Source organism: Peromyscus californicus, unplaced genomic scaffold (genome assembly GCF_007827085.1).
Source record: "Peromyscus californicus insignis strain IS unplaced genomic scaffold, ASM782708v3 Scaffold_17__1_contigs__length_78620276, whole genome shotgun sequence".
In the NCBI taxonomy this organism is placed as follows: Eukaryota; Metazoa; Chordata; class Mammalia; order Rodentia; family Cricetidae; genus Peromyscus; species Peromyscus californicus.
In genome coordinates, this window is record NW_026294469.1 from 7,788,904 (window position 1) to 7,816,366 (window position 27,463).

A 27,463-nucleotide genomic window follows, 5' to 3' on the forward strand; every position below is an offset into this window, starting at 1 on the left:
ATAATTTGCTGCATGTTCTTTCTAGCTTATTGGCTTGTCTGTGACTCAAGGTAAGGAAGAAAAGTAAAAGAAATGTTCCCCAGAGAACAAAAATTCTGCCTTTGATTCATGGTAAACTCTTTGCAGTACTTTTCCCAACTGCTGAAAAGACAAATTTAGTAGAAATCAAGTCCCAATTTGCAGCATCTGGAATTCACCTTCGAGGGAGTAAATGACCTTGTAAAATTGACTACATGAAATTTTAAGATCACTTATGAATAAATCTTTTTATTCATTTCTTATCTTTCTACCATGTGCTTTCACAATTTGCAGGTGATTTTACTAAAGGTACCTGGGATATTTGAAATGGGAGTCAGGAAACTAAAAAAAGAAATTGCTTCTGGGTTCAGTAGTGAATCAAAATAAATAACTATCCATACTAGTTTTATGTAAACTTGATGCAAGTGAGTGTCATCAAAGAGGAGGGAACCTTATTTGAGAAAATGCCTCCTTAAGATGGGGATGTAGGCAAGCCTATGGGGCATTTTCTTAGTGATTGATGAGAAGGACCCAGCCTATTGTGAGTGGTGTTACTCTTAGGCTGGTGGTCTTGGGTTCTATAAGAAAGCAGGCTGAGCAAGCCATGAGGAGCAAGCCAGTAAGCAGCACCTCTCCATGGCCTCTGAATCAGCTTCTGCCTCAAGGTTTCTGCTTTTTTTTGAGTTTCTGTCCTGACTTCCTTCAATGGTGAAGACTGATGCAGAAGAGTAAATCAAGTACATCTTTTCCTCCCCAGTTTTTTTTTTGAGCATGTGTTTTATCACAGCAATAGTAACAAACTAAGGCAGAAATTGGTACCAGGAATAGTAAGGTATTGCTGTGACAGATCTGCCAGTGTCGTATTTGGGAGGATTGTGATAGGAAAGTTGAGAGAAGTGCTGACAATGGCTTGTAAAGTCTCAGAAGGAATCAAAGACACTGCCAGGCCTTTTGTACGAGGAATCTGTGATGTCTTTACCTGGAGCTAAAGAATAGGCTGTGATTAACAAGAGACCAGAACCACTAAAGTAAATCCTTTGCTTTGCTGGAGTGATGGATGCTGGTCAGCTGGGACTGGAGAATCAGCTGTGATTAAGAAGAGATCAGCATCATTGAAGTGAAGTCTTTAGGGAAGTGTTTCATCAGGATCAGCTTACAGAAGTTGTGTTCCAGACGAGGCCAAGGTTATACCTCCTGCTGGAAGCCAAAAACTTGGTAGTGTTAAGAGTCACCCACATGGTACTGATTTTGAAGGCATGAAGGAATCTTGGAGAGAAGCTGAGCCTTGGTACTGTGTGGCAGGGCTAGCATCCCTGAAGAGAGCCCAGGAGAGGATATTGGTGAAAGTAACAGCTTAGTTGCAACAAGGGACTCCAGCATTTTAGAAATATAAGTACTTTAAGATGACCACCAAGAACTTGGCAACAATGGACTGGAGCCAGCTGGAGCCTGGAAGATAAGCTGTGTGTGTTGCAGAGAGCGGAGCTGTAGAAGTGACCCAAGCACCCTGGAGGAGCCCAGAAGATGGTGAGTGGATTACAGATATCGGACACTGAGTTATTTACACTGTTGAAGTTGGGTTTTGCCTTGTGTAGATTGTGACTGTGACCTTGTTCTTCCCTCTTGAAATAAAAAAAGTATTGAACTTACTTTTTTATTTTATAGCAGCCCACAGTTGAGAGACTTTCAATTTTAATTATAAGTGACTGAATTTTTAAAAAGAGACTGGTTTTTAAGTGTTTGAAATTTATAAGAATGTGTGACACTTTAAGCTCCTAAAATGTTTTATGTTGTGATTTTTTTATTAATGTGTGATCTTGGAAATGAACGAGAAAGTAAAATTGTGGCTTAGTAGTGATATGTTTGTATGTCAAGTTGATAAGGGGTCAGCAGTCTTGGCTAGTTTTATGTCAACTTGACACATGCTAGTGTCATGAAAGATGGGAGAGCCTCAATTGAGAAAATGCCTCCATAAGATCAGGATGTAGGCAAGCCCATGGGGCATTTTCTTAATTAGTGATTGATGTGGAAGGGCATAGCCCACTGTGGCTAGGGCCACCCCTGTGCTGGTGGTCCTGGTTCTATAAGAAAACAGGCTGAGCAAGCCATGGGGAACAAGCCAGTAAGCAGCATCCCTCCATGGCTTCTACATCAGCTCCTGCCTCCAGGTTCCTGCCTGTTTGAGTTTCTGTCCTGGTTTCCTTCAATGGTGAGCAGTGATATGGAAGTGTAAGCCAATTAAACCCTTTTCCCCCATGCTGTTTGTTCACAATGTTTTATCACAGCAATAGTAACCCTAATTAAGACAGTAAATATGTAAGTAAATAAATAAGTCAACATGGATGGTTAGCATTGTTTCTTCTGCAATTGCATTGAGAATGGCTAATATTCAATTAAGATACCCTCTGGGGAGAAGAGTCATGCATTTTATATTATCATAAGCTTTTGAACATAAAAACTCCCAACTAGTTTGATATCGATAACTTCTATTATTTGTTGAAAGAGTATCTGCCCTCATCTACCCACAGATCAACCATGGAGTTGAGGAATTTGGCATTGTTTTGTAAAACTGGGATGTCCTAAATATAAAATTTTTAAATAGAAACCATCATCCATAAAACTAATTTGTTTCTGTAGACAATTCTAAAGTTATAATGCCTATGCATATTTCATACTCGGAATCAAAATACTTTACATCATTGGCTTGGAGTATATGCACAGCATACAGGCCATGAAGTTCCCTCAGCTGTAATTCCTGATGGGAAGTAAAGTGATGCTTTTCTTATGACCACAGTTACTGGTGCTTTACTGAAAGGGAGATTTGGATTCAGTGGTGTGGAATGTGATCTGTGATTCTGCTTTTCTAACAGGCTTCCAGGCACATGGGCTGGCTACTGGTCTGAGGATTGTATTTCCTACAGCAAAGGAATAAAGGCATTTAATTTGTCTATCTTGATGGACTTGAACTGGTGATTCATCCAGAATTTATCCCTAACTTCCTTTAAAACATTCTTTTAGATCTTTTTGATTAGGAGTTCATATTGAAGTCTGAAAATGTCAAGTATTCCAATTAAAATATTTGTAAGATAGCTACAATGTTTAGGAAAGCCTAGATTGTGGCAGCTGTTCCTCATTGTAGTCTTCTTACTTAACACAACTTTAAAGATTTTTTTTTTGTTTTGTTTTGTTTTTTATTTCACTTGTATGTGTACTGGGTCTGCATGTGTGTCTGTACCACATGTATACCTGGTACCTACAGAGACAAGAAGAGGGTGTTACATCTTCAGGAAATAGAGTTATAGACTGTATTGGGCTGCCGTCTGCATCCTCTGGAAGAGCAGCCACTTCTCTTAACTGTTGAGACATCTCTCCAGCCCCTCAGTGTAGCTTTTTAAGGGGAAATGTAATTGTTTTATATGCTGATTCTTGACAATATTGTTACTTTCTATTTCCCTGAGAATTCTGTCTGATTTTATACTAAGAAATATAGTTTGAGAAGTGTTAGATGGATTCTTTGTAATTGGCAAAGGTTTTTCTTATGTAATATTATAGATGATGAGTAGATTCCTCAGAGAAACAGAGAACAGTATTTTTCTCATATGAATTTAGACTCTGTGAAATAGATACTAGTCTGAAATATGAAGGAATTTTATAAAAGAAGAAAAAGAAGGAAGAGGATAAAGAAGAAGATAAGGAAGAGGAAGAAAAATGGGAGGAAGAGGAAGAGGAGGAGGAAGACACAGGTGAAGAGAAGGGAAAAGGAGGAGAACAGAAGTTGCTACATTTTTGGGTGCAATGAGAAACTGATGGAATTTTGAAATGTCACCTCTGCCTTGTGTGCTGAGATATCAAGTATTCATCTATCTTTCCATTTTACAGGTTTCCCATCAGCCCCAATTGCTATATAGTTAAGTTGTCTAATCCCTCATGAAAATGGGTCACACACACCATGTAGGGTTTGCATATCTTGGATACACTATGTCCTAGGATTTAACAACATTCTTCATACACTGAACTCTGAGAACCATCACCTTGTAGTTTGGCTTAGCTACTGTAAAGAATAAGCCCATCATCCCCACAAATTAAAGATTTAATTTCTCTAAGATACCAGGGAGACTATTAGTCAAATGGCAAACATACTCAAAGGTATCTGACTTTTAAAAGAGAATTACTGTTAACAAAATGCAACTCTATTTGGCAGAATCTGGGACATTATGACAGAAGGAAGGGTTCTCAGAGATAAGTATATTTAGGAAGAGAAGAACTGTGTTGGGGGCAGGTAGATCCACAGAGGCAAGGTATTTATAACTTAGGCGTTCCTCAGGAGTGAAACCTTCAAAGATGTTTCTCCGAAGAGAAACAACTTCCCCTTTCCTTATGAACTCAGATTCTCTAAATAGATACAAGCCCTTCGTCAGCTCACACATTGTTGTGGAGAGTGGCCTTTGCCCTGAGAAGCAGGCTCTAGAGGAGATAGAGATCTGAGGGTAGAAGCAGCACATTTTGTGTATGCCAATGATTTGTAGGTTGTGCAAGATGCTATTTGGCTTTATGATATTTTCCAAGTGACAAAAGCAGCCTAGCAGGAGAAAGCAGTAGCCTGTTTGCTGCATAAATGCAGGTTGCAAAATCCTTTCAATTGACTGAAACAACAAAAATATTTATTAGAATTTACAAACTAAATGCTTAATAATAATTACATGGTTTTATTTCACTTACTTTGAAAGGGGGAGACATTTCCTGAGGCATTAGACTTATGACGCAGAGTAAGCTCAGAGCTGACTGAGGATTGCAACTGTGATACAGTGAGGGTAGATCTGAAGCTGATCTGGAAAACCATATTCTTAACATCCCGACTCTTATTCTGACTGGGGTTCCTTGCAGCTATCTTCTTTTAGCCTTTGTTTCTTCCTTCTACCCTTGCTCTGTGAAATAGGATATAATAATCTGTGCATGAGTACAATTTCTGAGAGCAATCAATGTTTTCCCTCAGGATGAAAAATAATTTGTACATGGAATGAAGAGTATTATTACCTTAATTTTAACCACATGTTGATCATTTAAAAAAGACATTAGGCAACTGCTTTGAAATCAGATGTGGAATATGATAAAATATCGTGAAAGACCCTATTGTATAGACATAGGGACATGAGATTGATATCTGCTAAGCAAAGGCTCTTTGAGCTAGGAAATGACTCAATGGGTATGCTTTGCAAGCATGATTATTGCTTTTAAATATCAAGCACCTATATGCAAAGCTGGAAATGGGTGTACATATCTGGAACCCCAGCTTTGTAGGGAAGAGAAGGCAGATCCTGAGAGCTCACTGCAAAGTCAGCTTAGCCAAAAGCCAAACTTCAGGTTTCAATGAGAGACCTCCAGGAAACACTGTGAAGGGTGATTGAGGAAGACATTGGAAGTCCTCCCCTGCTCTCTGGTCTCTGCATGTGTGCATTGGCAGGTACTCAGCACAACACTCACACGTAACACACACACACACACACACACACACACACACACACACACACACACAGAGAGAGAGACAGAGAGAGAGACAGAGAAAGAGATACACAGAAAGAGGAGGGGAGCTTCCTCATAGGTCTGAAAAATAAAGTATGAATTCAGTGTGTTCCATTGTCTTAAAAATCACTGAGATCATTAATTCAATCATGAACATTGGAATTTCATGGCTCCAAGGACTCTGAAGTGAGAAGAAGACTCAAAGCAAGGGTCAAGGTGTTCAAGTCTTTCCAAAACTTTGACTTTACACTATGGTTTGAATGTGGCCCCATCACAGTTTATATGTCAGAAATTTAATCATCAATTATGCAGCGTTGATAGGTGCCATTTCAGATGTGAAAGTCCCAGCCCTCCTGTCCTTAAGGTCCTGTAGAAATGACAACCCCAGCAACAGGCTTCTTATAGTCAATCCATCTGAATGTGGAGGCCAGTAAGCAGGCCAGTATTGAATAACTGTTTTTTTCCTAATAGTTTGTAAGCATAAAGAAAGTAGAAGATGATCTTCACAGAAGAACTTTCCCCTTGAGGTCCTTGCGAACAACACTGGGGTAGTGAGTCTGGCAGAGTTCACAATATTTCTTATTTATAGAATTTTTAAAAGAAAAAAAATGAAAGCATAAATTCTTCCACTATTATTCTCTCTGCTCCTTAGACTTCTTGATGTCTGAAAATACAGTCCATCAGCCAGTCCTTTAGATTCATATGAGATAGGAGGAAATTTGTGAAATTCAACCAGAGAGCAAGTTTTCAAAATAATTGACTTAGTATATTTTTATGGGCATGGGGTTTGCAGAATAGATGCCTGTGTGGATTTCTTACACTGTTGTAAAATATAAAGGAAAATGACAGTGTGAGACATATCCTTAGTTAGTGGAAGGAACAGATAAGTAAGTATGTAAGAATTTAAATAAGTGTATATTGTTCCTTTTAGATTTAGTCAGCATAATAGTTTAGATCCTATAAAATTATAAACTATGATGCACTTGACAATATAACCTATAAGATTTCCTCATGTTTTCCTTGGGCAGTTTCACTCCATAAGGTCTGTCTTCAAGTCTTTGACCCACATTGCATTGATTTCAGTGCAGGATGAGGAGAGATATAAACATGCTTTGATCCTGTTTTTCCAGGATCATTTGTTGAAGAATCTGTCTTTTTGCTGGTGTTTGTTTTTGCTGCCATTGTGTAAACTCACCTGAATATAGCTGTGAGAGATTATTTTCTGTCTTCTCTTTTATCATACTGATCCACATGTCTGTTTCTGTGATGGTACCATGCTATGCTTTTTACTATGGCTCTGTTTTACACTTTGGAATCATAGTGTGATTCCTCCAACATGTTTTTTTTCTGTTTAGCATCACTTTGACTGTTTGGAGTCTTTTCTTGTTTCCTTGTTCATGAAACCATCAGAGCTACTCTTGGTTGTCTACATTTCCATTTGATGAATCTTAAAAATTCTTGATAAAAGTACTGGATATTGGTGTTGGAGAGATGGCTCAGCAGTTAAGAGCACTTGCTTCTCTTGCAGAGGACCCAGCTTTGTTTCCCAGCACCCATATGGTGGCTCACAACCATCTGTAACTCTAGTTCAAGAAAATATGTCACCCTTTTCTGGCTTCTCCAAGTACTACATGTACTTGAAGCCAGTCTAGCATCCGGTAAACTGTGGGTTTGACCACTAGCACCACACAATCTTGTGTTGCAACACTTAGCTGTAATACCAGCACTCAGGTAGTGGAGGCAAGATCAGAAGTTCAAGGTCATTCTTGACTACATAGTAAGTTTGAGGAGTCTGGTTTGAATGAAGCCTTGTCTAAACGAAACAGATGAACAAAATAACAAAAGAGGTATTATTATTTTTTATCTTTATTTATATAGTAGAGTTCCTCTTAATAAATGAATTCTTTTCAATTCAGTTTATTCTTTCTCAATTCTGATTTTCGAAAGACTAGTGGAGTAATTCTAATGAGAAAGTAAAAGCTTATCATTCACATTTATCTGTGCTTTCAAAACTCAAACGTTTATGCCACTAGGATAATGTTGGGAAAAATGGGACTCCCCAGTCTGTTGACCATAGTCCCGTATTCCTCTTCCCACTCTGCACTCAGGACAGTGTAGCACTGGGACTTCCCAGTCTGTTGACCACAGTCCTGTACTCACTTTTTCCTGACTCCTCCCACCCTACACTCATAATGACAGTGTAGCATTGGGACTTCCCAGTCTGTTGACCACAGTCCTGTACTCACTTTTTCCTGACTCCTCCCACCCTACACTCATAATGACAGTGTAGCACTGGGACTTCCCAGTCTGTTGACCACAGTCCTATACTCCTTGCTGACTCCTCCCATCCTACACTCATGACAATGTAGCATTGGGACTTCCCAGTCTGCTGACCACAGTCCTGTACTCACTTTTTCCTGAGTCCTCCCACCCTACACTCATGGCAGTGTAGCAGATTTTCTTCCTTTCTCTCAGAAGGTTGTTTTGAAGAGCTCTGTTCTTCGAGGTCCTTATGAGGCAAAGGATCTCAGAAAAAGGTCTACTTAGGTAGTAGTGGCATAGCATTAAGGGAGTCAGTTTGACCCAGCACAGACATTGGGGCTTGGGGAAAGCACGTTCAATAGTTTGCTTCCCATTTCTGAAGACAAACTTTCTAATCCAGACCAGATAGACAACCTTGAAAAGACAAAATACATTGTTCTGTATAATTATTGTATGTATTTTTTTTTTTCATCAAGAGGCAGTATTCTTGAAGTGATTCAATTTCAGGACAAGTATTCAACAAGTAGACAAAATTCCACTTATTTTGCCACTTAAAGTGGACTTCTCCAGTACATATTTTACCTGCTTAATTTTGAGAAAGAAGCCTTGGTCTCTTTATATCGGAAGCACATATATAAGGTGGGGTGGGGTGGTATAGGATATTCATTTTAGGAGAGAGGTAGGCAGTTCAGTATGAAGTTTTGTGAAGTCCTAGGTTGCCATTTTTACTTCCAGTCTTTAGGGAGTAATCTTTCTCTTTTCCCCCTCTCTTCCACTTTCATTTATTTTAATTTTTAGGTAAAATCTCACAAATCAGACTGTCATAGAACTCCTTATATTGTCTAGGCTGGCTCAAACTTGACAACCCCCTGTCCTAGCCTCTGGAGTATCAGGACTACATCTGTGTGCCATCAGTCCTGGCTGCTTCTCAGTGTCTTAACCAACTTAACCAATCTGAATTCCTCTGCCATTCTTTCTCCCCACTAGATCTGCTTGTTGATTTGAATTATCCACCACTTTCAAAAACACATTGTTCTTATCAATCACTGCCGTCTGGCTGCCGCCATTTCTATTCTAATTACATTCCTTTCTACGGATAAAATATCATTTATTCTGAACAGTCTGTGTTCTGGTGACCTCCAACCATCGATCAGCTCTTTATTCATTCACCAACTGTTTTTCATTTCATTCTTCCTTCCTACCCGGTGAAGCTGAGAATATGAATTTCTGTTTATAGATAAAACCAACTGTACAGCATATGTACCTGTACGACTGTGGCCATATCTGTGCATCACACACAGAGGATGTCGCTGCACAGTGGATTTTGCATGAAGTTCAGGTCATGCTGCAGTATAGCCCTAGGAGTCCAGAGCTAATTCGGGAGATGTTAGAAGAAAGAAGCAAAGCTGTGAAATTCTAGCGTTCTGGATGAAAATGAGTATTTTCTCCTGTTGGTAGGAAGATGCTCACTTTTAATACAAATAACAGAGATAGAATTGCCCACAGCAACTTCCTCTCCTCTCACATGTTCAGCATTCAAACATCCTGTGCTAACATAATGGATGACAGCCCTGTTTCTCAGCGCCGGCAAAGTGAAGACAGACCTCCGCAAGGCTACAATGTACATGTGTGCGTTTTTCTCTACAAAGCTGTTTCCCAATGTCTTAAAGTTGTTAAAGATGCTCACTCTTTATGCTGCTCTTAGCTAGTGCTCATCCTGAAAATGTAAGTCAAAAGTCGACAAAAAACTCAAAAATGCCTGAGATTGCTTTCCTACATAGCAGGGGCCAGCATGCTGTCTGAGTTTGGGCTGCAATATGGTGAAATCTGCTTGCTTTCAATTATTCAAACCCACTTATATTTTTCATGCCAAGTTGGGTAGGTTTATAGTTCCATCTTTTTTCCAATCCTAAAATGAGATGCTTTGCATAAATTATACCATCCCTGTGCTACTGTGAGGAAGAGTACCTTCTAGAGCCTTTTAAGAAATTCCTACACTCCAAAGCCAGGGATTTCTTCCTGTTACTGACTAGGTAAAACTCCTGCCTTTTGCCTCCTGATGTTCAGTGGCTTGTGCCTAGTGTTCTTACCTGGCCATGCCATATGTAGTAAATTTCCTTTCAGCAAGAACAATATTACTTAGAGCTGGTCCCTTGATCAAGCAGTAATTTCATGGGTCACAATCTGTTAACTGATAAAACATAAAGAAAACAATCAGGAATTGATTAGCTGATTTCAACCTCAGCAGGCTGATTCTGCCCCTGCTGCTGTTCTCTGTGCTCACAACCCTAGCTGCTGTGTGCGCTAGTCCATGTGCTTATTTATTTATTTTTACCCTCAAGCACTAGCTCTGATTGCAGTGATTGAAGGACTTGGTTGTCAGGCTAATCTGAGAAATAGCAAAGTCCACATCTGGTTGATCATATGGCAAATACCCGACATTACCCACCAGCCCCTTCCTGTGGCCATGTCAGTAGAGCTATCCAGGAATATTTTTTTTCCCTCTCATTGACTTTTTAAAAAAATCCCTGTGAAACTGGGATTGAGACCCAGCAGGTTAGGAAGCATGCCAGCATCCTGTTGAGTGAGAAGAAAAGGCTGAGAATAGGAAGTATATTGACCCAATTCATTGTACAATGAGCATAGAGGTGCCAGGACAAGTGGTGGAGGCGTTGCTCCGTGAAGGCTTTTTAGAGCAGAAGATGTAGGACAATGGGGGACACATGGAGCTGGGGTTAGGGGCTGAGGAAGACTCGTCAGGCACTGCGCTAGAATACGCTGTGGCAGGGGCCCCTTCCATTGTTTCTTTCTGCTGAGCTGATTAACTTGCGGCATTCTGTGTTAATTTCTTTTTTTTTCTTTCTTCTTTTCTTTTTTTGGTTCCTTTAATTGCTAATGCCTATTTGAAATAGTGGGACTTCCAGCTGCTGGCTTAGAATGAAACAACTTCAGGAAACAAAATTAATTGGTTCATTCTTTGTTTGTGTACATAAAAATTAAATGAAAGGTCTTAGACTATGTTATTGCTCATGCAAAATATGCCCAAATTCCTAGAAATAATCCAACATAGACGACTTAAGATGCCTTTGACCCTCCTTTGTAGATAAAATGAGCTTTGTAAGTAAACATATTTTGTATTAGTTACTTTTTGTTGCTGTGATAAACTATCATGACCAAAGGCAGTTTATGGATGAAAGAGTTTGTTTTGGCTCACAGAGGGAGAGCCTGGGGCACATGCAGGGGGCGGAGTGCTTCAGGATGATATTCCCGACTCCAGATATTCTTCCTGGACAAATATTTGGGGCCTCACACAGTGGGAAAGAAGGATCCTATCACTCCCAATACTATTGGGAAAGACCCTCACAAGTGCTACTGCTACAGAGACAATCCTGCTTGGGACCCAACAGGTCCAGCATAGCTAGTTGTCCAATCAAACTGAGGACAACCTCAGTCTAGTTCAGTAGAATACAATTACCCCGTGGAACCAGATAGACCTCCCTGGCAGCCATGCTCTTACAATATCATAGAGGGCTAGACCTACTCAGGCCTGGAAAGGGTGACATATGTGTCTTCTTGGGGGAAGAATTTTGTTTCTATGAAAACCAATCAGGGATCCTGAGAGAAAAATGCTAGACACTTGTTAGGACAAATAAATGCTAGAGATAAGACCAAAGGCTCTTACTGGATTGAGACCTGGACCTCTTCAAACTCATGGCTGCTCCCCTCTCCCCACAGGACCTTTAATTACAATTCTCCTGACCTATTGTTTGGTCCATGCTTATGAAGCTTCTAACTCATGTCATTAGAAGCATGGCAGAAGCAGTTAGCCTGCAGGTCCTCTGCTAGTATCAGAGGATCCCGTTAGAAATGTCAGAAGGTGTTGTGACAATGAAGAGGAGGGGATGTGGCCGAAATCCTCCAAACTGCCACTTGTTGAGGACAATAGAAATTCCTTCCTGCTGATCTGTCCTCCTTTGGGAAAGCCCTGCCCAGCCATTTTGGTTTGCTGCCACGTACCAGCTTCCATATTTCTACTTCCTGTTTGCTGATGGTTGCTCTTCTGCATATAAAAGACTGATGAAGCAAAGTTTAATCAACTTTTTCACCCCAACTGAAAATGGCTCCGTGACTCAGTTTCCCAGAAATTTTCACAAAAGCTGCACAACCAGCAGTTACTATATTTTTTACTTATCTGTGTTTTGAGGTAGGAAGGCATGAAAGATGGATCTTAGATAATTAAGAATACTAAGCCCAATTCTTGACCATCTTGTGGCTTGACTAGTTACTACTGGTTTTGTGACCTCAAGCAAATGAATAAAACACTATCAGACTATTCCCTTAAAAACTGGAGGGAGGGGCTGGAAAAGAGGTTTGTGGTTAAGAGTACTTGCTGCTCTATAAATGGATTTGGCTTTGAAACAGGAGTCTCACAACTGCCTGTAACTCTCTTTTGGCCTCCTTGGGCAACTATGTACATAAGGTATACATGCACATACATGCACAGACATACACACAAAGAAATCTGCAAGAAAAATGGATGTCAACATTCATAGCAAGTCCTCATTGTTGCCTGACAATTCTACAATATAAAGTCTGGAGAAGTGTTTGTAGTCTCTACAGTTCTGTAGACATTTATATGGCTTAACCATTCAGCAGATAGCCATTCAGCCCCTTGTATAAATTCAGTTGCCTGAAGAGTGTTGGAAAACCCCTAAGAGAGGATGCAGAGGGTGCTTCCTGGTTATTCTCTCAAGGCTGTCTTAGGTGGCATTATCCAGATTTGATTTCCTACTCTTCTATTGTTAGCCTATTTATAGGATCCTTTTCTCCAATAAAAGATTCACATTATCAAAGCTCCAAGGACAAATTTACAAAATCAGAATGTCAATTCATTACAGCAAGAAGAAACAACTGCTGTGCCAGCTGAAATACACATGCAGCCATGCTTTTCTGTTTCCTCCTTTCTCTCATAGACAGAAATACCCAGAGACCCAAGCTGCTGCTCACATCTTCACAAAAGAGTAGGCACTACAACACCAGAAAAGGATCTTCTCTGGCTGCTTCTTCCGGGATGTGTTCTCGAGTGTACGTGTGCTTCAGCAATTCCCTTTTTCTGACATGGACAATAAGTCCTTGCCTCTGAAGGACATTGAACAAGCAAGATAATGGAAAGCAAAAGACAATTCTCTCCCCTCCAGTTGTACCTTACTGAAGAGCCAAAGGCAGACTGTTCTTGATCTCACCCTCCTTTGTAGGGAAAATCACTTAGAGGTGAGGTCAGCAGGGGCCACAGAGATGCTAGAGAGGGGAGGGCAGGGTAGTTCTTGGTGTACAAGAACTCTGCCACTCACCTGCCCAGGAGCCTGTGGGCCATCAGTGAGTTTTACATAAACATTTGGTGCCTAAAATGGGGTGCTTTATATCTTCTCAGGGGAACAAAATCTTTGGACTCTGCCATGGTGCATTGTCAATGCACTGACTATCAAGATCTGTGGTCTTGACACAATTGGTAAAATCACTTCTGATTCAGGCTTGGGGTGGAAAGAGGGAGCGAGGGAGATGCTCTTTATACTCAAACAATGTGAACATTGCTCTAAGCTGCCAGGAGAGAACGGTTTATCCTAATCCTAAAGTCTGCATACAGTCAAGGGGACTGTTAGCAAACACGTAAGATAGATAGGGCCTTTCCCCACAGAAAATTAGGGAGCTAATGTGCAGCTAACCAGATACTCGCAGAGAGGCTCAGAGTTGATTGATTGGATTTTGCAAACTAAAATTCATACTCATGTCTATTTTATGATGCTTTTCAATCTTTGTCTAAGACTGCAACATTTATCTCATTTCCTAATTCTTAGGAGAAATTTTCCTATTGAATTGCCCTCCTGTCTAGGAAAGATATTCAAGCAGGCCTATCATCAAACATTCTGATGCCATTGTTAAGAAGTCTAATGTGGATGGGGCTGGGGAAGCCCAGGAGGCATCAACCTATACCAAGAATTACAGTCAACTAAGAAATGCTGAGAGTGGAAGAAATACTTTTTCCCAGGGATGTACATACCAATTAGTTATCCAATAGCACATGGATACATAGCCCTGAAAACATACATACAAGTAACACACAAACTGAGGAGGTAGTACTTAAGTATTTGGGAGATATATTTAATAAATTTGTATTATATAGTATGTGTGTTAACAATTAATTCAAAGATATCATGAATTTAAAAAGACCAATAAGGAGTATGTGAAAGGGTTGAAAGGGAGGGAAGGAAGGGGGAAGGAGGAAGGAAGTGTGTGTGTGTGTGTGTGTGTGTGTGTGTGTGTGTGTGTGTGTGTATTACAATCTCAAAAAATAAAAGAAATAATTAATAATCATTTAAAATTTCATTTTAAAAAGTAAAATCAGGGTAAACAGGGGTGGTTTTTATTCCAGAATTTACTAAGAAGAAGGAGTGGTAAAATAGAAAAAGAGGTCCTGAGCCTACAGGAAGCAAGGGGTATACCCTGAACATGTCCTGAAGGAAGCTACATCTCTTTCTCACTTCCCTCCCTCCCTTCCTCCTTCCCTTCCTTTCTCGCCACTTCTCTCTTATGTATGTGGTTGTGCATATGTGGGGAGCATACACCTTTACATGTGTTTGTATGTGTACATATTGTGGAATATTATTTTAAGGTGTGTTACATTTGATAATGTTGAGGAACATTTGTTTAATGATGCTAAGATATGCTGCATTCTTTTATGTTGCATTTGTTTAAATGTGAAGCTGTGTTACTTTGCCTGTCTAAAACACCAGATTGGTCTAATAAAGAGCTGAATGGCAAGACAGGAGAAAAGATAGATGGGCCTGGAAGGCAGAGAGAATAAATAGGAGAAATCTGGGAGAAAGGGAGATTGGGGAACAAGAGAAGAAGGAAGAGAATGCTGGGGACCAGCCACCCAGCCACACAGCCAGACACAGAATAAGAAGCAAAGAAAAGATATACAGAAATAGAAGAAGGTAAAAGTTGGAGGCAAAAGGTAGATGGGGTAATGTAAGTTAAGAAAAGCTGGCTAGAAACAAGCCAAGCTAAGGCTAGGCATTTATGAGAAAGAATTAAGTATCCATGTGTATTCATTTGGGAACTGGGCAGTGGGCTTCCCAAAGAGTAAAGGGTAAAAAATAACCAACAACATATACATGGATATATATGCATGTGGAGACCATAGGTCAATATCAAATATCTTATTCTGCCTATTGGTTTTTTGAGACAGGGTCTCAGAACTAGTCAATTGGCTGGACTGGCCAGCCAGCATGCCCCACCCCAGAGACCTTTCTATTCCCTCCTCCCTATTGCTAGGATTACAGGTGTATACTGCCATACTTGGTTTTTTATGTGTGATAAGTGCTGAAAATCTGAACTCAAGTCCTCAGGATTGAGAGGCAAGGGCTTTACCAACTGAGCCATCTCTCCAGTCTCCACTTGACTTTCATTGAAGAATATATAGGAGCTTGTGTTGCAAAGAAGATGAAATGAAATGACTTGCTAGGGAAAATAATCTGATATAAGAAATATTGTGGGCGTGAGACATTGCAAACAGTTTGGAAGTATCTATTGAAGTAAATAAAGTCTCCACTAATAGATATAAAATGTGCTATCTCTCATGGAAGCTATTTCTTTAATACATTCCCCCACCTGTGGATTCATCCATTATTCTCTTGCTCAAGCACCAAGCTGAATACATATGGACAAAGGTTAGAAGTTTGGCCTGAGTTATGGATGTTGCTTCTTCAAGAAACTGTCATTTGAACTGAGCTGCTGGAAGATGTCTCTATAAGTAAATGTTTTCTCTCAGGAGAGACTTGTATATCTGAGCTAATCAAACTTAAGCATATTCAATGGATAATTTACTTACTTTTGAGGTTTTAGTGAAGTGAATTATTTTATATATGTTACTTTATCTCTATTTAATGTTCTAGTTGTTGAAGAGCTTAAGTTGTCAAGGTATACAGAATTGGAAGGTAATGAGGACTGAAAAATCACGTTTAGAGGTGCTGGGGTTCTTGTGGTACACTTTTTTCCTTTTTGATAGTATGTTTTCAGGTTGTTTTATTTTGTTTTATTTCTACTACACTCTTGATATTTCAACTTCTGTATCTCTGGTAAGCCAAGGACTTACACAAAAAATTTAAGGAGTAAGGGATTAGGCAGCACCTCAGTTGGTAAAGTTCTTGTTGCACAAGCACATAGATCTGTGTTTGGGTGTCCTGGCACTCATGTGATAGTCAGGCATGGAAGCTTGTACCTATAAATCAAGTATTAGGAAGGTTGAGAGAAGAGAATCTCTGGTATTTACTGGCCCACCAATCTAGCCAAATTTAGCACATTTTCAAAAAATAAGGTGGGCAGTGATGGAGAAAGATGTCCCACATCACCTATGGCCTCCACAATCAAAAAAAATTGACAAGTCGACATAAAATATTACAGAAGTTAGTGTAGATCGAATAGTCCACTTAGAGATAGTCAGGGAAGGATGTGATCCCAAAAGATGAGAAGAGAAGGCAGGGTACAGTGTTTGACGAGGACTTTTGCTGCTCTGTGTGCTCTTAGATGATCAGGTATTTTTAAATTTTGTGTTTAAAGGCTAGCAGGAACATCAGCAGGAGAAAGATAAAAGTATGACATATATCTGTGATTTACTCAAACATTAGAAGGTGCAGGCACAGCTAAGAAATGCCTTAGCAAAATTCTAAAATAAAATTTTAAAAGAGTGTAGGTGTATTTAAGGTTTATTTAGAACATGAAAAGGGTCCAAGGTTGGGCTCAACTTGAAGCAAGCAGTTTTGATGTTGGTAATTACATAAGTGAGAACTCACTACCTGCCAAGTAGGCCAAGAAGGTGAAGAGGGTCAAGTAGGTCAAGACGGCTGCGCTCATTGATCTTCCATGGTTGTGACAGAAAGCATCTGACAGAAACAATGGGAGGGAGAAAAGGGTTGTTTTGGCTCAGAGTATCAGAGGAATTGCAGCTCATCACGGTGAGGAAGATATGGTGAACTTCCTGGTGGCAGAGGTATCTTCCATCTTGGCAGACCAGGAAGTAGAGGTGGTCAGAACCAAGGGCCAGGCTCTCATGTTCATAAGGTTAATCCTAATGACCTAATCTGACAGCTCGGCCCCAGCTTCTGAAGACTCTATGGAGTTCGGAATGGATCTGTAATGGAGATATGACATCCAAAACATGACCTTGTAGAGGACAGTTCATATTCAAACCATAGCGAGACTCATTGATTTGACATCTCTGGATGCAAGTCAGCCCCTCCAGTAAATACTTAACCCAAACTCACATTCCCTGTGACTCATTTCTCTTCTACTGGCATCGGTGATGTTATGAAAAATGTGCTTCAGACAGACTTCATATAGCACTGAAGCTACTGAAGATTCATAGCAGATACAGAAGGGGAGGATTCCTTTAAGTAGACTGACAAGTAGGTTAACTCTGTAATGACATCCAAGTAACTCTGACACAACATGATGGCTATAGTCAGGAGAATCAAAGATAAAGAAAATCGCCACCCTCAGCCAAAACTACTTCCAGCTGACCATGAAGAAGGAAATATCCACATAGTCATATACAAATGTGTGAGGGTTGATAATTTCTTTGTATCATATAATGCATTTTCATAAGAATATTCTTGCTTATTTGAAGCTAATTCAGATGAAATAATATTTGTATTGTGGTAGTGTGTGCTCTATCAAGCTTCTATCAAGGCTAATCATTCTACATTTCCCTCAGGATTTTCAATAGTTATATGAATTTGGAAGTTTTGAACTAAAAAATCTGCATGGCTGTGTTTGTGAGTCTGTTTGTCTCAGTATTTAAGTACCTTCTTTAAAGTATTTTCCAAATGGATTTCAAAAAAATGTTTGGACAAAATACTTCATATGACTAGTGTGGAATGTAACTCCCTTGGGATCTGCAAGAGCACAAAATACAAGGTTATTAGATTATTACCTTAATATATAAATATATAAACAATAAAATAATTGAAAATACATGAGATTTAATTTAATTGCTTAGCAGACTCAATATATTGTGTTAAAAAAAATCAAAATGTAAAATGCTTCCTATAGGAAGAAAATATGGCTTCCCCTCCAACCGGGAGAGAATGAGATTTGTTTATTGAGGTAAGGAGAGTGTTTGTAGGAAATGTGATCTCTTTTATTATAAAAGGGAATCTGAATCACACAGAGAAATGGGTACTCTTATTTGTTTTGAAATTCACATTTTAATCTTGTCACATCATCTGGGCAGTTGAAGTCTGTGACAGATGAAGCTCCAAGTGCCTTTTTGGTCTGGAGAATTCTGAGAAAAACAGTCTGCAACACTGTCCCTAGTGTGGTATTTTACCAAAACCTCTCTATAGAATTAGATAGTGTGAATACATGACAAATAAAGTGGCACACACCAACATATTCTTGTTTGCAAACATACAGCTTTAAATTGGCTGAGTAAATTATATCCTATGCAGAATGGGAACATGAGCTGTCATCTAACTTGTGTTTTTGTCTTTATGACATCTTAGCTAAAGAGATCTCTTGGAACAGTTTGGGAAAGACCAAACTGATTTTCTTGGTCAGCATTTCAACTACCAGAATAAGGAGTCATCACATACCAGTGCTTCTAAAGTGGGTTCTCTTCCACTTTGGCTGTGCAAAATGCAAAGGCAGTCTCAATTAAAGTATTCCTGACATGTCTATACAGTATTGACAACAAAGATATATGAAATGACTTAATGTGTTTTCCATTTCTTTCCCCCATTGGTGTTATCATTTTGGAATCTGAAAGAAATCTCTCTCTGACTTTTAAGAAAATTCTTGGTTATTTGTTGGACATTGATCATCCTTCCTATCTCTTAAAGCAGAAATTCAGATTCTGCCTTGGTTTGTAGAGTGTATGTTTGCAGTATGAAGCACATAAGATAATGTCAGATATAATGCCATTTATATTATATAATATTATTTATAGTTGTGGGAAGTGTGTGTGTTTTATGAATTTTGATCTCTTCCATACATAACTGATAATAATAACAGAACACAGGTATTTTCTCAAAGATATGACATTTTAAAATAAAATTTTTGACAGTTGAGTATATCTTTTCAAAACAGATATGAGGTAGTCTCATCAAGGCAGTTTTAGCTTTATTCGAAATCCATTTCTTTTTTTTTTTTTTTTTTATTTTTTAGTGAAAATAAATTTTATTTAAATAAGTGGTTCATTCTCTAATTGGTGGAATCTAAAAATTTGCAAACTCTCAAATGCTTTTTTTTTTATTTATTTATTTATTTATTTTTTTATTAATTTATTATGCAATACAATTCAGTTCTACATATCAGCCACGGATTCCCTTGTTCTCCCCCCTCCCGTCCCCCTCACCTTCCCCCCAACCCCCCCCATTCCCATCTCCTCCAGGGCAAAGCCTTCCCCACAGACTGAGGTCAACCTGGTAGACTCAGTCCAGGTAGGTCTAGTCCCCTCTTCCCAGGCAGAGCCAAGCAATCCGGCATAGGCCCCAGGTTTCAAACAGCCAACTCATGCAATGAGCACAAGATCTGGTCCCACTGCCTGGATGCCGCCCAAAAAGATCAAGCCAATCAACTGTCTCACCCATTCGGAGGGCCTGATCCAGTGGGGACCCCTCAGCCATTGGTTCATAGTTCATGTGTTTCCATTCATTTGGCTATTTGTCCCTGTGCTTTATCCAACCTTGGTCTCAACAATTCTCGCTCATATAAACCCTCCTCATTCTCGCTAATTGGACTCCCAGAGATCCACCCAGGGCCTAGTCATGGATCTCTGCATCCAGATCCCTCAGTAGTTGGATGGGGTTTCTAGCACAACAATTAGGGTGTTTGGCCATCCCATCACCAGAGTAGGTCAGTTCGGGCTGTCTCTCGACCATTGCCAGCAGTCTGTTGTGTGGGTATCTTTGTGGATTTCTGTGGGCCTCTCTAGCACTTTGCTTCTTCCTATTCTCATGTGGTCTTTATTTACCATGGTCTCCTATTCCTTGTTCTCCCTCTCTGTTGTTGATCCAGCTGGGATCTCCCGCTCCCCCAAGCTCTCTTTCCCTCAATCCTCGCCTTTCATTACCCCCACTCATGTCCAGGCTGTTCATGTAGATCTCATTCCATTTCTCTGTCATTGGGTGATCCCTGTGTCTTTCTTGGGGTCCTGTTTTCCAGGTAGCCTCCCTGGTGATGTGAGTAGCAGACAAGTCATCCTTGTTTCATGTCTAGTATCCTGCTATGAGTGAGTACATACCATGTTTGTCTTTCTGAGTCTGGGTTACCTCACTCAGGATGATTTTTTCTAGATCCATCCATTTGTCTGCAAACCTCATGATGCCATTGTTTTTCTCTGCTGAGTAGTATTCCATTGTGTATATGTACCACATTTTGTTTATCCATTCTTCAGTTGAAGGGCATCTGGGTTGTTTCCATGTTCTGGCTATTACAAACAATGCTGATATGAACATAACTGAACAAGTGCTCTTATGGTGTGGTTGAGCATTTCTTGGGTATATGCCCAAGAGTGGTATAGCTGGATCTTGGGGGAGATTGATTCCCAATTTTCTAAGAAAGCGCCATATTGATTTCCAAAGTGGTTGTACAAGCTTGCATTCCCACCAGCAGTGGAGGAGAGTTCCCCTAGCTCCACATCCTCTCCAGCATAAGGTGTCTTCAGTGTTTTTGATCTTAGCCATTCTGACAGGCGTAAGGTGGTATCTCAGAGTTGTTTTGATTTGCATTTCCCTGATGATTAGGGATGTTGAGCAGTTCCTTAAATGTCTTTCGGCCATTTGAGTTTCCTCTGTTGAGAATTCTCTGTTTAGTTCTATAGCCCATTTCTTAATTGGACTGTTGGGCATTTTGATGTCTAATTTCTTGAATTCCTTATATATTCTGGATATCAGTCCTCTGTCAGATGTGGGGTTGGTGAAGATCTTTTCCCATTCTGTAGGCTGTCGCTTTGCCTTGTTGACCGTATCCTTTGCTCTACAAAAGCTTCTCAGTTTCAAGAGGTCCCATTTATTAATTGTTGTTCTCAGTGTCTGTGCTACTAGTGTTATATTTAGGAAGTTATCTCCTGTGCCAGCGCATTAAAGAGTACTTCCTACTTTCTCTTCTATCAAACTTTCACTATTTGCAGATAATATGAAAGTATACATAAGTGGCCCCAAAAATTCTACAAGGGAACTCCTACAGCTGATAAACTCCTTCAGTAAAGTAGCAGGATACAAGATCAACTCAAAAAAATCAGTAGCCCTCCTATACACAAATCATAAAAGGGATGAAAAAGAAGTCAGAGAAACATCACCCTTTACAATAGCCACGAATAATATAAAATACCTTGGGGATAACACTAAACAAGTGAAGGACCTGTTTGATAAGAACTTTAAGTCTCTAAAGAAAGAAATTGAAGAAGATATCAGAAAATGGAAGGATCTCCCATGCTCATGAATAGGTAGGATTAACATAGTAAAAATGGCAATCCTACCAAAAGCAATCTACAGATTCAATGCAATCCCCATCAAAATACCAACACAATTCTTCACAGACCTGGAAAAAATAATACTCAACTTCATATGGAAAAACAAAAAACCCAGGATAGCCAAAGGAATCCTGTACAATAACACAACTTCTGGAGGCATCACGATCCCTGACTTCAAGCTCTACTATAGAGCTACAGTAATAAAAACAGCTTGGTACTGGCATAAAAACCGACATGTGGACCAATGGAATCGAATTGAAGACCCTGACATTAATCCGCACACCTATGAACATATAATTTTTGACAAAGAAGCCAAAAGTGCACAATGGAAAAAAGAAAGCATCTTCAACAAATGGTGCTGGCAAAACTGGATATCAACATGTAGAAGGCTGCAAATAGATCCATATCTATCACCGTGCACAAAACTTAAGTCCAAGTGGATCAAGGACCTCAACATAAATCCAGCTACTCTGAACCTGCTAGAAGAGAAAGTAGGAAGTAGACTTGAACGCATTGGCATCGAAATCCATTTCTAAAGTAATTAGTAATGCTCTTTCAAAATGAGAAACAAAGAGTATACTCTTTAATATGACTCCTTACCTTCTAAAGAGGTGATAGGAATATAGCATTATTCTTTATTTTTGTGCTATTTCATATCCATAATTTATATATACAAATTCCACAAGCATATGCCAGTAACAGGTGGCATTTATTAAAAATCCACATGCTGTCTTTGGTTGTGTCTTTCTGCTTAAAGGCAGGAAAATGGATTTGATAACCTTTCAAGATCATTTCACTTAGAGTCTTCAAAATTAGAATCCGGAATGTTCCCATTGCTTAATGTTTGTTTATTTTTATTTTACTATTAGTTTATTTTTTCTTTTGGGACTGGTGATTTTTTTCTCATCCAAGTTACTTTTATTTTTGCAATATTTAAAAGTTAAAGTATAAATCATTGTGGCATTTCCTCCCTCTCTCTTCTTCCTCCAACCCTCCCCACTGCCCTATCAAATTCATGGTTTCTTTTTCTTTAATTATTATTGTTACATACACACACAAATATATATATTCGCAATTTACTGAGTTCATTTAGTATTGCTTGTGTGTATATGATTTTAGGACTGACTACTTAGGTAACTAGTTAGGGGTCACCTTCTTGGGGAAGTCAAATTCTCTCTCAGCAGTTGGTAGATGCCTGTTGTTCTTTGAGGATGTGTCCCATGTGAGTTCCCCCTTTCATGTTAGCATGTCCATTGGTATTGTCATGGTTCAGGTATCATAACAGCAACCATATTGTTGAGATAGTTGTTTATTGTTTATTTTGCAGGTATACCTATTTCAAGTAACAGAAATCTAACTTGAGTCAAAGTAATAATAACATATGGGCTCTATGTGAAAGGGTGGGGTCAATATTGACTAAAATAGTTGTAAAGTCCTTTGTTTTCAGTGGTAGGTTAATTATCTTTCTAATAAGAACACTTTGAAGGGTGTTCCCAGCCCAGAGCTCCCCAGAAGATAGGCCATGATATTATCTTGGACTATGCCCCTTTTCAGTGCAGCTGTTGATTCACATTCACCATTCAGTTCCTGTCTCTATTCAGTTCCATTTTCTGCAGTCTTCCTCAAGTTTGGAGCCCAAGGACACTTTGAAATTCACTTCCTGGAGGCACAGGGCATCTGGTCTACAAATATGTGTATCTGGAGAGATCTCAGGAGTTTATATCTAGCATAGGATTCAGAAATGGATCATCACAGTTACAGTGTACCAGTGAGGTGCAATGAAGACCCCATTGATATTGGTAGGTAGCCCATAGGAAGTTCATGACCCACTGTGGAACATTTATAAAATACATATATTTATTATAAACTGGAATGAAAATCTTCAGCAGTGGCATATCATAAGTTCTTTAAAAGTTTCAGAAATAATCTCAAGGAAGGTGCAATTTGTACATCATGGATGGTAATAATGGGGATAAAGAAAATGAGTAGTTCTTGTACCCAGAGGGCTTCATTGAAAAACACATAAATTAACCCAACATCATGAAGCCAGAGAGAAGGAAAAAACAAGAACCAGGCTTTAAACTTCATTTGTAGAACAAGACATTTCCCAAGAAAGTTGAATACTCATCCCTGACAAGTTGTGATGCCATAGTTAGCATGACTCTGGGCAGAGACATCTGGATTGATGTCTTTGAAAGTATTACATTCTCAGAAATTGTGAATAATATGTGAATTCACATGTGTGAAATATAAGAAAAGTTTAAGGGAGTCTGACAGAGAGCAACAGAAAAACATTATTAACTTGGAGATACATGAAGAAATTAAGCTCCCTAAAAAGCTAAGTATTTGGACAAGTATGAAAGTTTTTGTTTTCTACATGACTCATGATATTAACAAATTAATTACTAGTCTTGTTTACCAATATTTTTGTGAATTTCTTTTAAATTATGAAGTTTGATTTCTGTGTAATATTTGAGACTAATGAATTTAAAATAATTATTACTTATAATTTGAGGCACAGAATGTTTAGAAATTCTTTCATTGACTCTCACAGAGCTATACTCCACTAATCTCTAGGAGCTCCTTAATCCAAGAAAGCTGGCAATCAAAATATTAAAACCAAAAATAGTGAAGCAGAAAATGAGGGAACAAATGTCTTATGTCACATAGAAAACAAAGAGTGCAGTGAAACAAATGAATAATTCCTTCTCCGTAATTGCTTTAAATGTGAATGGAATAATCTCTCCAGTCAAAAGACAGAGGCTGGCAGCGCTGATAAAGCACCTTATGGCTCTTTTCTACAGACTAGAAAATGATTTTATAACCAAAGGCAGAAATGGATTGAAAGTGAAGGAATTGAAAAGGTGTTACTGGCAAGTAGTCATCAAAGATGGGCAACCTTCCTAACGTAATTAAACAAGGGGGCAGTTTCAAAATAACAGTTGAAGAATTCCATACCTAACTTATAATAATGGACACAACAATTGGGCAGAGGAGAAGAACAGAATAAAACATTTGATTAACACAAGAGAAGAGTACACATGAAGTCTAGAGATGAAACACTTTTATCAGCGGCTTCACACATAGACACCTAGGAAATTTTCCAGGAAGGACAGTATGTTAAGTTCCTGATGAAAGGAGGGATAGTCACCAAGTATCTTCCTAGTCACAGTATGATGAACTTAACGCAAATATAATTGGAAGGTAGGAACCAAGCAAACAAGACTTGTGGTGATTGAATTAAATACCTGAACCATCAATAGATCTAAGAAAAAAATCACAAGAGAAATTAGAGGAAAAAAAAGGATAGATGAGCCTTAATGAAATATACCATACAATGTCTGAGACACCACTAATGTAGGGATAAGGGGAAAACGTAAACGTATAAATGTGTGTATTTAAAAGCAATGAGCCACCCTTGGGCCCGCCCCTGGGACGAGGTCCATTTACTTTGGCTGTGCTTATTGTGTGTCTGTTGTGTCATGCTGTGGGCATGGCTGATGAAGAAGGAAATCAGGAGTTCACTTCCAAGGAGAGCCTGTCAGATTCAGCATCGATTTTACCTGACACCCCTGAGACGAGTGAGAATCCGCCATCACCCCAAACAAATAGTTCAGGAAAGCAATCTGTGAGTGGGACCCTTAAAGACAGAAAACACGATCTCCATCTCATTCTTCTCGTTCTGTGGTGAAGTGTCTTAAAGTAGAGAATGAAGAAAATGATCAGACCTTTTCAGAACCAGGAGCATCTTCCTAAGAAGAAAGCTGTTCAGAGTTCCAAGAGAGTTTGAAACACACACACAGACAATGAATCTGAAAAAGGTAGCTCGGAGAGTATCAATACATGTGAATCTAAGTCACTTGATACTGGATCATCCAGTGCCTTCCAAAATAGTTTTGTGAATGAGAATACTAAAGAAAGATTAAAGGGAAAAAAAAAATAGCAGAATTGACAAGGCAGGTTCAAGAAGATGAAATATAAGAAAAGATAATCCGGCCAGGCGGTGGTGGCACACGCCTTTAATCCCAGCAGGCAGACCTCTGTGAGTTCGAGGCCAGCCTGGGCTACAGAGTGAGTTCCAGGAAAGGCACCAAAACTACATAGAGAAACCCTGTCTCGGGGAAAAAAGTAAAAAAAAGAAAAGAAAAGAAACGATAATCTGATGAAAGTTCCTTGTAGTTCATTATATACATGTACGGAAATAATAAAAAGAAATTGTTACCAGGCTCAGTCACGTGTCCTCAGTTAGTCAACTAGAAGAGCTACATTAAGAGCAAAAGCAAGGGAAGGTGAGGTTTTCTAGTGTGTCCACACTTGAGAGAAGACCACAGAGATACAAGGCCCATTTCAGCTGATTTCTGAGATCTTAGTGGGTGTAAGGTTTAAGTAGAAGGCAAGAGACAGTTGACATAAGCAGTTCTGGTGCATAGTGACCGTGCTCATCATCGACCACCACTCCTTGGACTCGGCTTTCCAATGAAGTGGTCAGACATGTTGAAAATATCTTTCTGGAAGAGTAGTTTCCCCTCTGGCTGGCCCAGGCTTTAGCAACTTTTCACTTCCTAAGCCAAGATTCCTGAGGGAAGATTATAATTTCTTGAGGTCTGTTATTTCTAAAGTTTGATAGTCAAAGGAAGGAGACAGGAATTTCTCTAGTATTTCCTTATACTTGCCAGGCAAGCCAGTTACAATCCCTCTTACTTTACATAATTAAAATATCCACAGGAATCCCTGTAATTTGCTCAAAATAAATAAAAACACATGCTAATGATAAACATACAAGGCAGTAGAAATGATAAAGCTTCTTGCTGGAAGTCTTTCTGGAGATAAGCCAGTCCACTTCCTTCATTTTCTAGATAAGAAAATTGAAGCTTGAGTAAAACAAATAGTTTGCCACAGCTCTCGATTTCTGCTGCTGCCAGAACCGAGAACAATGTTCAAAATTTCTGCTCCAGGAACACTGCTTATTCACCTATCCCATATTTTGATAAAATCAGTATATTCCTTAAATTTTCCCACTGACTCGAGATGTCAACTTCCTAAAATACAACTTTAGAAATGTTTGCTTTCAATAAGCTACTCATGATACTTTAATGAACAAAGTATTCTTCTCCTTCTCTAAATAAGTGTTTCAAACAATAAAAAATAAGAAAAATTTTATAACAAGAGAGAAGACTCAAATTAGTAAAAATCAGAAATGATGTTGGGGAAAGTAAATAGTGATTCTACAGAAGTGGAAAAGGAGCTGGTTTTTCATATTTTAAACGCCTAGGACTACTGCAGTCCATTGTGGCTATGAGGATGCAGGGCCTGGTGTGTGGAGTCTGGGGATAACTATGCAGACTCTAAGAAAACTACAGACTGCTATCCCTATGAGCAGTGTTTAAACATTTCCAGCAAAATCCTGTGAACTGAGTCCAGCAGCATACTAGAAGAATTATGCAGTGTGACCAAATGGGGTTTATTCCTGGACTTCATGGATGGTCAACAGATTTCTAGGTCTATCCCTGATGCCTCTGCTTTTTTTTGTTTATCCTGAGCAAAAAACACCTGGTGCCTTGAATCTTTTGAGACCCAGTCAACTGCATGTTTTGTTCTTCAGGTTTGAGGCCAAGCTAGGATCTTGATCATGCCAAAAATGCTGAAGAAACTGTTTAGTTTGATGCAAGAAAACATAGGCTGACTATGTTAGTAATTAGATAGAAACTAGTCTTGGCCAAGAGCCAAGTCTCCTAAACCTCATGTAAATTTCATAGCCATATCCTTTCTTTGTGAATACAAGGAGGCAGAACATTCCTTTCCTCATGATCTTTTCACGCAGAAAACTGAAGCACTTTCTATGTACACATTGGAATGATCATCCTGGCACTTACACTTTTCTTTGGAATCTTAATCATCTCAGGTCCATTTGGGACCATACCCTGTAGTCTCTCCTACCATCATTTAGGGGATATCTCTTCCTATGGGTTTGGCTAGACAAAGTAACCATAGATCACATTCATAGAATAAATTGGAAAAGATTCTGACATCCTCATCTCAACTGACACACAAAGTCGTCATTTGGCAATGTTCCAACATCCTTAGCTCATACAAATTCTTAGCAAATTATCAACAGTTGAAAGCTATCTCCAC

General features: G+C 39.2%; 1 pseudogene; it reads left to right on the top strand.

The window, feature by feature from the left end:
• The first annotated feature begins 24,824 nt into the window (after window positions 1–24,824).
• Window positions 24,825–25,312, top strand: LOC128113067 (swi5-dependent recombination DNA repair protein 1 homolog; annotated as a pseudogene).
• Window positions 25,313–27,463: the final 2,151 nt, after the last annotated feature.